This window comes from Amblyraja radiata, chromosome 6, assembly GCF_010909765.2.
Source record: "Amblyraja radiata isolate CabotCenter1 chromosome 6, sAmbRad1.1.pri, whole genome shotgun sequence".
Taxonomy (NCBI): domain Eukaryota; kingdom Metazoa; phylum Chordata; class Chondrichthyes; order Rajiformes; family Rajidae; genus Amblyraja; species Amblyraja radiata.
Window position 1 is genome coordinate 64,178,050 of NC_045961.1, and position 14,740 is coordinate 64,192,789.

Genomic DNA, 14,740 nt, shown 5'->3' on the forward strand with positions numbered 1-14,740 from the left:
GTTATTACCTCCTCTGGAAAGTGAACTTTATTGTCCTCTGCGGTCTTCTTTAATGCAAAGTTCGCAAAACTTGGTGATGACACAGCTCCAAAGAGATGTACCTTCATCCAGTATTCAACAAGATCTTGTTGTACATCCCCTTCAGGCCACCATTAGAATCGCAGGTAGTCAATGTGTTTTTCTGATACTTTGACGATGAAACATCGCTCTGATATTAGCCATCAAAGCAATTGGTTCTTGTCTGAATTTAATGAAACGCCAATGAGTGAGTTGGTAAAGACTGGACCTTGCAGTAGTTGACAATTAAGTGATATTCTTTTGAAGACTGCAGCACAGTCAAAGACCACCCTCAAGGTCCCTTTCTTTGAGTGATACACGCCATGGTGCAGAATGTACCAATGCTCTTCATCTCTTTGATTCAGTTGGTTTGTTGGTACCATTTTGGCATAATCATTATCAATCATATCCTTTGGGAAGGACGTATAGTCCTCCTTGCATTTCAGATACTGGGTGTGTTGTTCTGCCATACGACGATTATTCGGCAGACTAACACTGTCTTGTTTGAAAGGTAAGTCCAGACAGTAGTGTCCGTCTATCATCTTTATTGAGTAGTTCATAATATCCAAGAACTTTAACTCTTCCCTGGCCATGTCTTCAGATTCCTTTCTGGTACTTTCATTGTCATAATTGTATTGCTTGATCAATAGCTTTTCTAATTTACCAGTAGATATTTGATTAACAGCAGCGGCAGGGTAGTTCTTCTGTTTTCCGCTTTCGTTGTTCCTTCTCAAGGAGCCATAGATAACCCATCCAAGTAGGGTTTTCACAGCAAATGGTCCATCACCTTCTGTATAGGTTCCAATGCCTTCAAAACATTTGTTCCGATAAGTAGGTGAATACCAGAATTTATTTTAGATATTTTGACATCCTTCAAGTAAGGCCATTGTCACAAGTCCTCATGTCTGGGTATATTTTGATGAACAACAGGCATGGTCTCATGTGTAAACATTTCAGATATTGGTATAAAATTATCTTCATCCAGACTAGATATCTCATTACTTATAATGTAATAACATACTCCTTCTCTTCATTCATGGTATGCAGTCAAATCTTAATCTCTCTCCTGTGATGTCCAGCCTTCTCATCAACCTTTCGGTGTAAAAGGTAGCCGAACTTCCATGATCCAAAAATGCATATGTTTGCAACACTGTATTTGTCTTGCTATTCCTTACTTGTACTGGTAAGATAGAGAAGATACAGGTTTATACCCCATCCCAATATGAGCAGTTATCTGAGGTGAGGTGACAGCATCACTAGTAGCTGGGTTCTTCTTCTGTTCTATTTGCTCCGGCTTCTTCTTTACAGTGTGAAGTGATTCAGGATGATTTTGCTTGCACTTATCACAAATTATAGGACTCTTACAGTCTTTAACCATGTGTCCTTTTTTCAAACATCCAAAACAGATTCCCTTCTCTTTTAAGATATCGACCCTTTCTTTATATTCCTTCTTCTTGAATCTTCGACAACATCTTATGGTGTGACCAACATCATCACATAAGAAACAAAATCCTTTTTGCTTGATAGTAGATACATCTCCTTTCATTCCACCTGTTGTTTCCACTGTTATTATAACGGTAGTAAAACTGCCTTCCTTAGGTTTTGGTAAAGGTAGAACCTTTAGTTTTGGTAAAGGTAGAACCTTTGACAGTTGCAATCGGTTTATGATCTTCAATACTCCCGTGGTGTGGATCTAACATGTACCGTACTTGCTTTTCCAAGAAATTCACCAGGTCTGGTAACATGGCTACTCGCTTCTTCTTATCCAATATTCGGCCTGATTTATCTCTCCACTTTTCTCTAAGTTGTCTGGGCAGTTTTTGAAAGATGGCTCTAGTTTCACTAACAAGATTCATCTCCTCCGTGTGGTTGAGATTTTCCATCGAGCTCCAACAACCTCTAAGAAATATTGAAAAATCACTAAATGCCTCTACATCTCGGGCTTGATATCTTTCCAAGCAGAAGCCTTCTCCATGTACGCATTAGCAATCTTCTGCTTGTTACCAAAACGTTCTTTAATTAACCTTCTTGCCTCTTGATAGCTTTGGCTGTCAGGCTTATTTTGACAACTTTCAACAAATACCTTAGCATTTCCGCTTGTGTAATGCACCAGAAATCGTATGCGCTCTTCACAAGTAATTTTGATTTCTACTACTTCATCAAATGCCTTTATGAAAGCTTCATACTGCAAAGGATCACCATTATATATAGGAATTTCTATTGGTGGTGGGGTGAAAGAGAGATTTTGTTGAGCTATGAGCTTGTTCAATTCAGCTTGCCTATTCGCCAATGCAAAAAATCCATCCTGAGATCCTTGGCTTGGCGCAAACGAATGATAGACAGGTTTCTGATAATAATACTGGCTTGCTCGAGCCTGTGTATCATGCCTTGGAAAAGCGCACTGAGCTGTTGGTTTGTCCCTAGCCTCTACAGATGCCCCATAAGTACTTCGCTTCGGTCTAGCACCAAGTTGCTGAGATTATGTTTTACCGGCCCGCCAATGGGGGGTGTTCAAAGCGATGAAACCCGGTGGTCCTCAGTTGTGGAATTGATCCAACTCGTGTCTCACTTTGAGCAGTTATTCCTCTCAAATCAGAGTTCATGACATCAGATGCATTAGAACCTTTAAAATCTTGAACCCTCACTTTCCATTATCTCCTTCTTTGATTTGTCAACCGCCAACTTTGTGGCTAGTTCCAGGTGTTCTTTTTGTCGCCTCATCTCTTCTTTCAGCTGCTTCTTGTCACCTCATCTCTCCTTTCAGCTGTTCTTCTTCTCGCTCAATCCAATGTTTCTTCTCCAAGGCATCTGCTTCTATTGAGAGAGTGGCTAGATCAGCATCAACTCCCAATCGAGCAGAAGCCCTTGATGCTATAGAACTAGATTTATGTCTTGATCTTCATGTAGATACATTCAAGATCTATCTTGTGGTGTAATATCCTCCTCCATTCCAGCACCTTGTTGCATAGCTCTTTCAACTGTACCATAAGTAAGTTGTCCAATTTCGACACCTTGATGAGTAGCATCTCCTTCTATAACACACGCAGTCCTATGTTGAACTTCAGCTAACCATCTCTTGGCATCTTCCATAGAATAATCAAATAACTTCACCTTTTCTTCAAACCACTGGATATATCTTTCGGGTTCTTCCTGAGATGGCTGTGATCCCAGCAGTGCTTTATGCTTATCTCCAACCTGTTTACCGAAGCTGAATATTTGGCTCAGATTAGATTCCACTTTCTTCGTGTTCTTATCTGATTCCATTAGTTTCTTCTGGTTTTCAATTGATTTGGTAACCTGTTTCCATAACTTGTTTCTCTCCTTCTGGGTTTCTTTCAGGTAGGCAACTTGGGCCTTATCTACTTCTTCTAGATACTTTAGCCTCACACTGCCACCTTGTGGCTCCTCTGACTCACCTATTCCATCTTGCTCCATGGATTTAAACAGGTCAGAGTGCCAAATCTGGATTTTCGACAAACAGGGAATTCTTCAGTTTGCTTCAGTCTTATTGATAAACTTTGGTTGAATGTTCTATAAACATCAGATAAAAAATCAAAACAAACTGGACTTTCAGACAACATCCAAAATATTTTCGAAGTTTAGTGATGATCTCAGTTCACAAAGAATGTGTCTTATCTCAATTTCAAATCAATTCAAGTACAAGCACCTGGATTATCCAGGCTGGACTGGCAAACAAGCTTCTTGGCTTTTCTCCAAGTTTAGCAGAACTAGCTTTCTCCAAACTCTTCAGAAGCCATTCAAATTAAAGTGTTCCAGCTTCAGAATTCAGCCTAGTATAATAGTTGTTCTACTCATGATTCCATGGTAAAGTCTTCCTCCCTTAGATAAATCGCAGTAAATCTTGAAGCCTGGCCGGCTTAGATCTATTTTCTTCAGTTCCTCTCCCTAGGAACCGGTCTTCAGTTCCTCTTCTGGAACAAATTCTTCTGGCCTAATATCTCACCAGAGATCCAGCCGAATCTTCTGTCCGTCTTCCTAGGGACAGATTCTACCACCTCCTGTCTGTAAGGTACTTACGACTCGATATAGTGACAGATTGTTATATCATTTAAGGAATTTCTCCCTCTAGTCACTAGGAGAAAACATGGTGTAGGGAGATAGTGTTGTATATGCATGGGAGCTCTCCACGAGAATTTCAAAGCCGTCAAAAGATAAATATTCAAACACAGTCTCTTGAATAATAGTTTCTTTATTGTCAAAGTAAAACAGTAAGATATTCATCCAGACTGACCAATGTTAGAAGCCTCCGCATGGCTCCGCATGTGGCTCTGACCCTTCTCTAGAAAGCTCTGTATGGTCAAAAGATATGCCTTCCTGCCATGCTTCCTCCGAACTAAAGAACTATAAGCTTCAGGCTAAGAATCCCAGCAACAAACATGCCCCTGACTAGGTAATAAATCCCACCTACATAATTACAGGCGGACAAAATTTAAAGGCAGATGCCATAATGTATGACACCCATAATTAAGCCAAATGGCCACTACACCGGGAGATTGCAGACAGCTTCAGGTCAAATAAGGTTGTTGTAGTAGGGTTTTTTAACCTTCCCAATATAGACTGGGAAAATCATAGCGTGAAGGGTTCAGATGGGGTGCAAATCTTCAAAAGTGTTCAGGATTATTTTCTTAAGCAGTATGTGGAGGCCCCCACATGTGAGAGGGCAACGCAGAATCTAGTATTGGTAAGTTGGGAAGGGAAAGTTAATGAAATGTGCGTGGAGGAGCCTTTTGGACCAGTGACCACAGTTTGATTAGGATTAAGATAGTTATGGACAGGGACGGAGATGGTCCACGTGTTAAAATGCTCAACTTGGGTAAGGCCAACTTTTAGGGTAAAGAGAAGGTCTCGCTCAAGTTGATTGGCAGGTTATTCGAGGGGGAAGGAACTTCAGCCAAGTGGGATGTTTTTAAAAAGTGTACTGAAGAAAGCTCAGGATGAATACGTCCCCATTAGAGTGAACGGCAAAGCAGGCAAACATAAGGAAGCTTCACGGAGGAGGGAAATTGAGACGTTAGTCAAAAACAATAAGGATGCATGGGACAGGTATAGGCAGCTGGGATCAAGTGCATCGCTGGAGGAGTTTCAGGAACTAAAGAGTAAACTAAAAAAGGAAATCAGAAGAGCAAAAAGGGGCCAGGAGATAGCTCTGGCAGGTAACATTAAGGACAATTCCAAAAGATTTTATAAATACATAAGGGAGAAAAGGGTAACTAGAGAGAGAGTGGGACCTCTCAGGAATCAAAGTGGTAACCTCTGTGTGGAGCCACAGGAGATGGGCAAGGTCCTAAATGAGTATTGCTCCTTTGTATTTACCGAGGAGACAGACAGTGGGATGAAGGAAATTGGAGCAATCACTTGAAGTGTCTTGAAAGCAGTCAGGGTTACTGTCGAAGAAATACTGAAGATACTGTCGTGTTTGAAGGTAGACAAATCTCCAGGGCCTGATCTGATATATCCAATGACATTGTGGGAAACCAGAGAGGAAATTGTGGGAACCCTGGTTAAAATTTACAAGTCGTCCTTAAATACAGGCGAGGTGCCAGAAGACTAGAGGGTGGCAAATGTTGTACCTCTTTTCAAGAAGGGCTGCAGGGAAATTGCTGGGAAAATGCTTAACATCTGAGGGCTAGGATATACAAGCATTTGGATGGTCAAGGGATGATTAGGGATAGTCAGCATGGTTTTGTACGTGGGAGGTCGTGTCTCACAAATCTGATTGATATTTTTGAAGACGTGACCAAAAAGGTTGATGAGGGCAGAGCTGTAGATGTTAGGTGCATGGACTTCAGTAAAGCGATCAACAAGGTTCCGTATGGTAGGCTGCTCTGGAAGGTTAGATCATATGGGATCCAAGGAGAGATAGCTGAATGGATAGCAAATTGGCTTCATGGAAGGAAGCAGAGGGTAATGGTGGAAGGTTGCTTCTCAGACTGGATGCCTGTGACTAGTGGTGTGCTTTAGGGTTCGGTGCTTGGCTCGTTACTGTTTGTCATCTATATCAATGGTTTGGATGAGAAAATCCAGGGCAAGATTAGCAACTTTGCTGTTAATACAGAACTTAGTGCTTTTGCAGATAGTGAAGATGGTTCTGAACTATTGCAGCAGGATCCGGGACGATTGGCCAGGTGGGCGGAGGAAAGCTTGATGGAATTTAATACAGAGGAGTGTGAGGTGTTGCATTTTGGGATGTCGAACAAGGGCAGGAACTACTCAGTAAATGGTAGGCCTCTGGGTAGTGTTGTAGAACAGAAGGATCTAGGAGTACAGGTGCATGGTTCCTTGAAGGATGAGTCACAGGTAGATAAGGTGATCAAAAATATTTTTGTCACTTTGGCCTTAATCAGTCAGAGTATTGAGTATCGAAGTTGGGAGGTCATGTTGCAGTAGTATAAGACGTTGGTGAGACCACATTTAGAATATTATGTTCAGTTCTGGGCACCATGTTATAGGAAAGATATTGTCAAGCTTGAAAGGGTTCTGAAAATATTTATGAGAATGTTGCCAGGACTAGAGGTTATGAGCTACAGGGAGAGGTTTTGTAGGCTGGGTCTCTATTCCATGGAGCGCAGGAGGATGAGGGGAGATCTTATAGCGGTATACAAAATCATGAGAGGAATAGATCAGGAAGATGCACAGAGTCTTTTTCCCAGTAGGGGAATCGAGGACCAGAGGACATAGGTTCAAGGTGAAGGGGAAAATATTTTATAGGAATCTTAGAGGTAACCTTTTCACACAAAGGATGGTGAGGTTATGGAACAATCTGCCAGAGGAGATAGTTTAGACTGGGACTGTCCCATAATTTAAGAAACTGTTAGACAGGTACATGGATTGGACAGGTTTGGAGTGATATGGACCAAGTGCAGGCAAGTGGGACTAGTGTAGCTGGGTCATTGTTGGCCGGCGTGCGCAAATTGGGCTGAAGGGCCTGCTTCCACACTGAATCACTCTATGACTCTATGACTATCTGTGATTGCATTTCCTGCTGCATCTGACCTGGCCTAGCCATGACAAGCAGACCCTCATACAACTTTGTCATCAATCTGAAGAAGGGTCTCGACCCGAATCGTCATCCTTCCTTTCTCTCCAGAGATGCTGCCTGTCCTGCTGAGTAACTCCAGCATTTTGTATCTTCGATTTAAATCTTCAATTTAAACAAGCATCTGCAGTTCCTTCCCTCACACAACTTTCACAGGTGCACCTCATATTTTGCTTGGGTAGCTTACAACCTTGATTAATCTTGATTTATTTAACTTCAAGTAATCCTTTTGTTATTTTTAGTCTGTCTAAAAGTTTGTTTTTGGAGGTCTTTTATTCTTTTAGTGGGCGGGTGGGTGGGGGAGGGGGGCGAACCGTCTTCTCAGTCACTACCTGGTCGATTATGTGTGTTTTCTCCGAGCCGCATCTTCGCCCCCCCTCGTGGCCTACCATCTGAATTGGCGCAGCCTTTCCTGCTGGAGACCAGCCAGAGCTACAGCAGCAGCGCAGCAGTGAAGCAGCCTGCCGACGTTAACACCGTGGAGCTGTGGTCTGCAGAGCTTCCAGCTGCGGGTGGCACTGACTTTAACATCGCGTAGGCCTGGGATCTTTCGCCGAGGATCGCCAGTGTTGGAGCTCCGCCCAGCTCGGCCTGTGGACTTCGGAAGCCGCGGTCTCCGGTAGGAAGCGGCCGATTCGTAAACTCCAAGCCGCTGAGAGTGTTCTTCTGTTCAGACGCTGGAGCTCCGATCATTCGATCATCCCAGCGAGAGGTCCCGAAACATCGGGCCGCCATTGCAGCGACTGTGGAGGCCCAATAGGCCCCGACCACGGATGAACAAGCGGAAGATGACTGAACTTTGTTGCTTTCCCTCACAGTAGGAAACGTTGATTCTGCTGTGGGGGATGTTTTATGTTAAATTATATAGTGTTGTGTTTATCTTATTTGTGTGCTGCATGGTAACTCAAATTTCACTGCACCAATTGGTGTATGTGACAATAAATGTATCTTGACTTGACCCTTGCTTTCTCTCTCTCTCCATCCATCCCCCACCCTAGTTCTCCGACTAGTTTCACTGATCTTCTGATTAATTTTTCTGTTTGTTTGCCTCCTTGTCACCTTCACCTCAGCTAACGATGAACCATTCTACATTTCCATATCATCGCCCACTTTGATCTGTGTTTTAACACCTCATCTCTCCGTAGCTCTAGACTCCCTCTCCCCAGACTGAAGGAGAGTCTCTACCCAAAATGTCACTTACAGTATTCCTTCTCTCCAGAGATGCTCCCTGTCTCTCTGAGCTACAGATTTGGCATCTATTTTCACAGGTGAGGTCTCTGGCCATTGTATTGGGGAGTGTGATACTGTTGCTTTTGATCATTTTGTGTCATTGGTGCCTGGCCTCCAGATGCTTCATACTCACATGGAGTTCCTCCACCTCCTTCAGTCCTCTGCAGCCATTTCCAAGTTGTTAGTGACAATGGTAAAATTTGTCATATCTCTTTTAATCGTATCCTTGTATTGAAGCTTTGGTCTTCCTCTTTGTCACCGTGCATTGGCAACCTCCCTCTATAGCACACCTTTGAGGATGCATCCAGTTTCTGGCCTGTGTACATATCCAAGCCAGTGGAGATGCTTCGACATGAGGATTGTAGGGATGGTAGGCATGTTGGTCAGGGAGAGGACGGATTCGTTGGTGATTTTGTCCTGCCACGAAACTCTCAGTATGTGACAAAGACAGCAGAAATTAAAATTATTTTGTTTCCATTCTTGATGTAGGTAGGTCGTCTAAACTTCAACTGCTGAACCGTAATTTACTCAGACAGTTGCCTTGGTCTTGACTGTGAGTTTCCTTTTCTTCCTTGCCCAGTTGATTGGCCTACGAAAGGTGATAATGCTGCCTTTCCTTTCCGTGAATTAATTTCCTCATCCAAAGTGAGGTGATCAGTCACCATAGATCCCAGGTAGGTGAATATAAAGACAGTTTGCAGCTGAGAGGTATTCAGGGTGATTTCAGGGTGGAATGGGTTTCCCTGTCTCATTGCAACAGTTTTCTTAACTCTGATTGTTTGTTGGTATTTGTTGCAAGCATGGGACAGCCTGACCATCAAGCCCTAATTCTTCTGTCGGGGTGATGAGTGCAGCATCATCAGAGTACAGGAGTTCCCTTATATGCACAATTCTCACTTTCTTCTTGGCTTTCAGGCTTGCTAGATTGATGAGCTTCCCATCACTTCTGGTGACAAGATACACTCCTTTCGTTTCTGTCGGGAAGACAAAGGACAGAAGGGCAGATAGGAAGATCTGAACAGAGTGGGAGCTAGGACGCAGTCTTGCTTCACTCCACTTCTCATGGGTAAACTGCCTGATGTAGCGCTATCAAATTGTACGGTACCATGCATATTCTCATGGAAGGTGATTGATGGGTTAATCCAGTTCGAGCCAGTTTGGTTCATCATCAAGCTCACTCATCACTGGCACCTATTGCATTGAAGTGTGGTGGAGATGTCAACCTCGCATGAATATAGTTTTCGGAGGAAATTAGTGGTAAAATATATTAGTCAATATCTTTTTTGAGATCAGGATACTGCAAAATGTTTCACATGCATTTAATATGTTTATCTTGTTATCATTTGTTGTATGAGAGAAGGCAAAGTTTGAGCTTTGCACAAAGAACATTATCCAAAATCCAAAAAACCTCAGAATGTATGGTTACCTTAAGTACAATAGTTACCAAATTTATTTTATGAAGAACACTGAAATGACAAACCTCACAATGCATTTCTTTGCTAAATGGCACATTAATGACGGCACATTAATGACTGCACATTAATGACCACATTAATGATCCAACAGGCAATGGAAATATTTGAAGTATTTCTGCTTGTGTGTTATTCATGCTGGTCATAAAGCAGTGGTGGTGATGAGATTGTGATTTTATTCAGCCCTTTCCTACCAATCTTCATGGGTTAAAATAAGGGCATATTTGTTAAAGCAGCTCTAATAATAGGATTGTGAATATCTACGTTGTTATGCTTAAATAAAGCAAAAATACTGTAACTAGCCTTTGAGTGCCTTTCTTTAACGAAAATATCAATGCATGTACCAAATTTGCTAAAGGAAATTGACTGAATTCCAGGCAAGCTGGCTACTGAAGTACCATTCATAACAGATGAAAAAGTTGATATTTAATTAATGATAGACTCCGATCATGCTTTTGTTTTATACTTTGAACATTACTAATGAAATAATCTATTTTACTTTTGCATATTGGTGCACATACTAATATTATCAAAATACATAGATGAAGCGAAATGTTGTCTCGTAATAGAAAATAGGTGCAGGAGGAGGCCATTTGGCCCTTCGAGCCAGCACCGCCATTCATTGTGATCATGGCTGATCGTCCCCAATCAATAACCCATGCCTGCCTTCTCCCCATATCCCTTGATTCCACTAGCCCCTAGAGCTCTATCTAACTCTCTCTTAAATCCATCCAGTGATTTGGCTTCCACTTCCCTCTGTGGCAGGGAATTCCACAAATTCACAACTCTCTGGGTGAAAACATTTTTTCTTACCTCAGTCTTAAATGGCCTCCCCTTTATTCTAAGACTGTGGCCCCCTGGTTCTGGACTCGCTCAACATTGGGAACATTTTTTTCTGCATCTTGCTAGTCCAGTCCTTTTTTAATTTTATATGTTTCTATAAGATCCATCCTTATCCTGTAATAATCCAATCACAACTATAATTCGAAGCCTGTGACCTGATTATTTTTTTAATCATCACAATCATTCTTCTGAGTTGCATGGTAGACTATATAATTATGAAAGGTCTTTGAACTAAAACATTAACTCTTGTTTTTTAAATAATGCACAAGACACATTTATTTGTGCAGCCTGTCTTAATTTTCATAATTCAGATGTTGCACACTTCAGTATCATGCTCAAGTTGATCTTCAATTATTTGCATTTTATGCCGTTGATTGCAATTCTTCACATTTTTGCTATAAAATTGGCAAGACATCTGCCCATGTGGCACAAATAAATTGTAAACATTTCAAAATTATGAAATCGTGACACATTTCAAAATATGTATATTATTTTGTAGTCACGTGATTGACTACGTGAAGAGCCCGCCAGCCCGTATGCGCGTCAATATACGTCAAACGCATAGCACGCAAGTCGGAGCAGTTCGCAACTGCTCTGGGAGGTAAGTCAATTTTATTTCCAGCGGGCCGCTCCGATAGTGGTCCTACAGTAGCTGTTGGAGGTGTACGGGATTTGGGCCACCGTGGAAGCCCAAGAGAAACATTTTGCGGCCGCCATTCGTGTTCCGCACGGGAGCAGGCGGTCGAAATTGGAGACCGCCATGGGGCTCCAAGGAGCTGGGATGACGGCTGCCGGCATCAGAGCTCCGAATGGGAGCAGGCAGCCAGATTTGGAGGCAGCCGTGGGGCTCCGTAAGGAGCTAGGATTTCATAAATTGCGGCAGGATGTTTAGCAGCCGGTGAGTTAATATTAGCCGCGGCCAGGAGCTACTGCTCAGGTAAGCTCAGCTGCCGTAGCGCCGAGCAATTTTAAACATAGTTGCTGCTAGCTGAGGGGCTCAGCTATGCTGCAGCAGCATATAGTGTATGCTTTATTTTCGGGCGGCTATAGAGTTGGCATTAATAGCGGTTGCCACTCGCTCACGTTTGTGTCTATCGTAGTAGATAGCATTCAAAGGTCATGTTTAATTCTTTGGCAATAAAGGGGAAATCATTTAGGACTGAGATGAGAAAAACATTTTTTACACAGAGATTGGTGAATCTCTGGAATTCTCTGCCACAGAATGTAGTTGTGGCCAGTTCATTGGCTATATTTAAGAGGGAGTTAAATGTGGCCCTTGTGGCTAAAGGGATCACGGTGTATGGAGAGAAAGCAGGTACAGGATACTGAGTTGGATGATCAGCCATGATCATATTGAATGGCGGTGCAGGCTCGAAGCGCCGAATGGCATACTCCTGCACCTATCTTTTATGTTTCTATGTTTCTATAACGATATATCTTATCATGTCAATAAAGTTTATATTAAAAATGATAATTACAAAGGACATTTATTATCACATACACCAATGGTGTAGTGAAATTGGACTTGCCATTGCAGTCTAGAGCTCCTGCCTTTTTTGAGCAGCTTTGCGCAGTGACAGTATCGTAGCCGATGAGGTTTACCCGAGGCACGATTATTGCTTATTAAAAACTTTTCCCAATACCCCGCTATGACTTGAAATATAGTCGGCAATGGCAATTTTTGACAGTCTCTGCGGAGACATAGAACAAAAATAAAAATGTACCTATCAGACACTTGTGGGAGCTACACCTGGTGGCGTCATAGTAATTTCCGCTCACTAGAGGGGACTGTTGGAGATTCTTTTATAAGAGACTCCAACTATGTGGATATCGATAGAACAGTCGAATCTCTGATTTAATGGGGATATGCTTCTTTTAATCATATGAACTTAATTGCCTGTTACAACACCTGGCAGGGTTGCAGTATTTCTCCCACTCTGTCTTACGGACTATCGGGAAGAGGTGACTCTGAGTATAATGCCAGCTCATCCGAGTCATATGGGGGCCAGAGGCGCTCCAGTCCTTCCCTGTAATACTCCGTTGGGGCTCCAGAAGGGAGCAAGGACTCTAGCAGGTGCAACCTGTCTGGTAAGTATAATGATGATACCAACAGATCACCGATCTGCACAGCTAGTCCCGGTTCGGCTGCTGAAGGGAGCAGCCTGACAACCCTGAGTCGGAGCAAAGTCAAAGCCAAGTCTGTGGAACAAGTCTTGTCGGATGATTTGGGACATCTATGGCAGATGTGATTGGGCGTTTGTCTCAATTACAACATCTGATGAATCAGATGGTGGCACAAGAAATGCTCCATGTTACGAAGGCATGTCAGGCAGCAGGTCCTGGTTCAGGGTTGCAATATTCCTCCCACTTGGACGAAAGGAGGGTGGAGATGGTGCCAAAGTATATGCACATATGCCTGAAGCAGCTTCTGGTTCAGGGTTGCAATATTCCTCCCACTCGGATGAACGGAGTGGTGGAGATGGTGCCAAAGTATATGCACACATGCCTGAGGCAGCTCCTGGTTCAAGGTTACATAAGTCCTCCCACTCGGATGAAAGAAGTGATGGAGATGGTGCCAAATATTATGCTCTGTGTTATGGAAGCATGCACAGGCAGTCCGAGGCATACGCATGTGTCAACGCCTGGCTCGGGGTGCACTATTTCTCCCACTCTAAGAGAGTGTCAGAGATCAGTATGGAACTGACTCCGAACATTACTAGGTGCCTGAATCCCATGCTGTAATTTATGATGTGCAAGAATCGCATTAGGAAGAGCTGCCTGCTCTTGCCTCTAAATTTGCTGCTTCCTCGGGGACGGACAAGCCACTACAAGAGGAGTTGGCCAGCGGCATCAGCTATCTAACAGATATGACAAGCGTGACAGACAGGGTCTGCAAATGAAACCTCACTGAAGCTCCAACAAACAAATCGACACGGGGTCAGCGACGCTGGTAAGTAAGGTCTCGTTATTAACCTCGGTAAAATCCGAAATGGAGCATTCTGTCTACCCAGATTTGGGCTGTCTCTGGAATAGATCAGGTTGATGTAGAGACATTGGCAGGGTGCCTTGCATAGTAACCTCTGTAAGTTCCAAGTAGGAACAGTTTGGTTACCCTGGTTCAGGGTAGACCATCACGGAACTGGCTGGCCACAGGGGTCATAGTGACCAGGGAAGCACTGCCTCATCATCTGCGATTGAGGTTATCAGACTGCTCAGTAGAATGAAGTAGTTGAAGTCTTCCTCAACATATGGTTTATTTCTCCTCAGTTAGTAGAATTGCTGGTTCATTGGAATCATCATTGCCATCCTCTCTGGGATAGGTAGTTACCAGCAGGAAGCTGGTCTGGCATCTAATATAATTTGTATCTGACCTGCAGGTTCATGTGTGAATCAACAATGTATTTATAATAATCCATAGGCTCTCAATACCAGTATTCCTGATTGAATGGCGGGTCGAAGAAATTGTGTTGTGCACTCTGGCGACTTAGACATGTGGTTTCAGTCAAAGGACTGCGAGGTAATTCCTGATTCAGCCTTGCATTATACTAATTTCCACTCTGAGGGAAAACGCTGCGTATTCATGGTGACTCCTAGTCAAGAGTTGACAGGGAACTCGTATTCCCACATCAAAGGGAGACTGTGGTTTCAGCTCTAGTCATTAGGTTCTGATTATATGCTATCAGCAAAATGTATGAAAGAAGATAATGCATCTTCCGCGGGTAGAAAAGCCAAACATTTTCCGTCCGTATGGTCAATAGAGGAACAGGGGTTCCAAGTGCAATCAGTGACAGCTCATCCGAGGATGAGTGGTCTGGCCAAGGACTAGAGGGGTATATTTCTGATATTTCTCAAAATTACAGAAACATGGTGCAGGTCGAATCAGGTTAGCATTTGACTAATCTGATCATGGGCTTACTTACCCAGTTTAAAATGGATGATTGGCGTTCTGCAATTTAACTGATTCAGAGAATCGATCTTGTAGTTGCATACTCTGCCATATTTTATACACATAAGGCACAGATTTTGTTGGTTTGATAACAAAGCTAATGGTGAAAGCCTATGCTGCCCTACTCAGATTAAA

At 42.9% G+C, this 14,740-nt stretch overlaps 1 non-coding gene across 1 annotated transcript; it reads left to right on the top strand.

Annotated features, from left to right (window-relative positions):
* The first annotated feature begins 12,221 nt into the window (after positions 1 to 12,221).
* LOC116974766 lies at positions 12,222 to 12,359 on the top strand. Its single transcript, XR_004412428.1, has one exon. It is a non-coding gene; the product is annotated as a U4 spliceosomal RNA (small nuclear RNA).
* Positions 12,360 to 14,740: the final 2,381 nt, after the last annotated feature.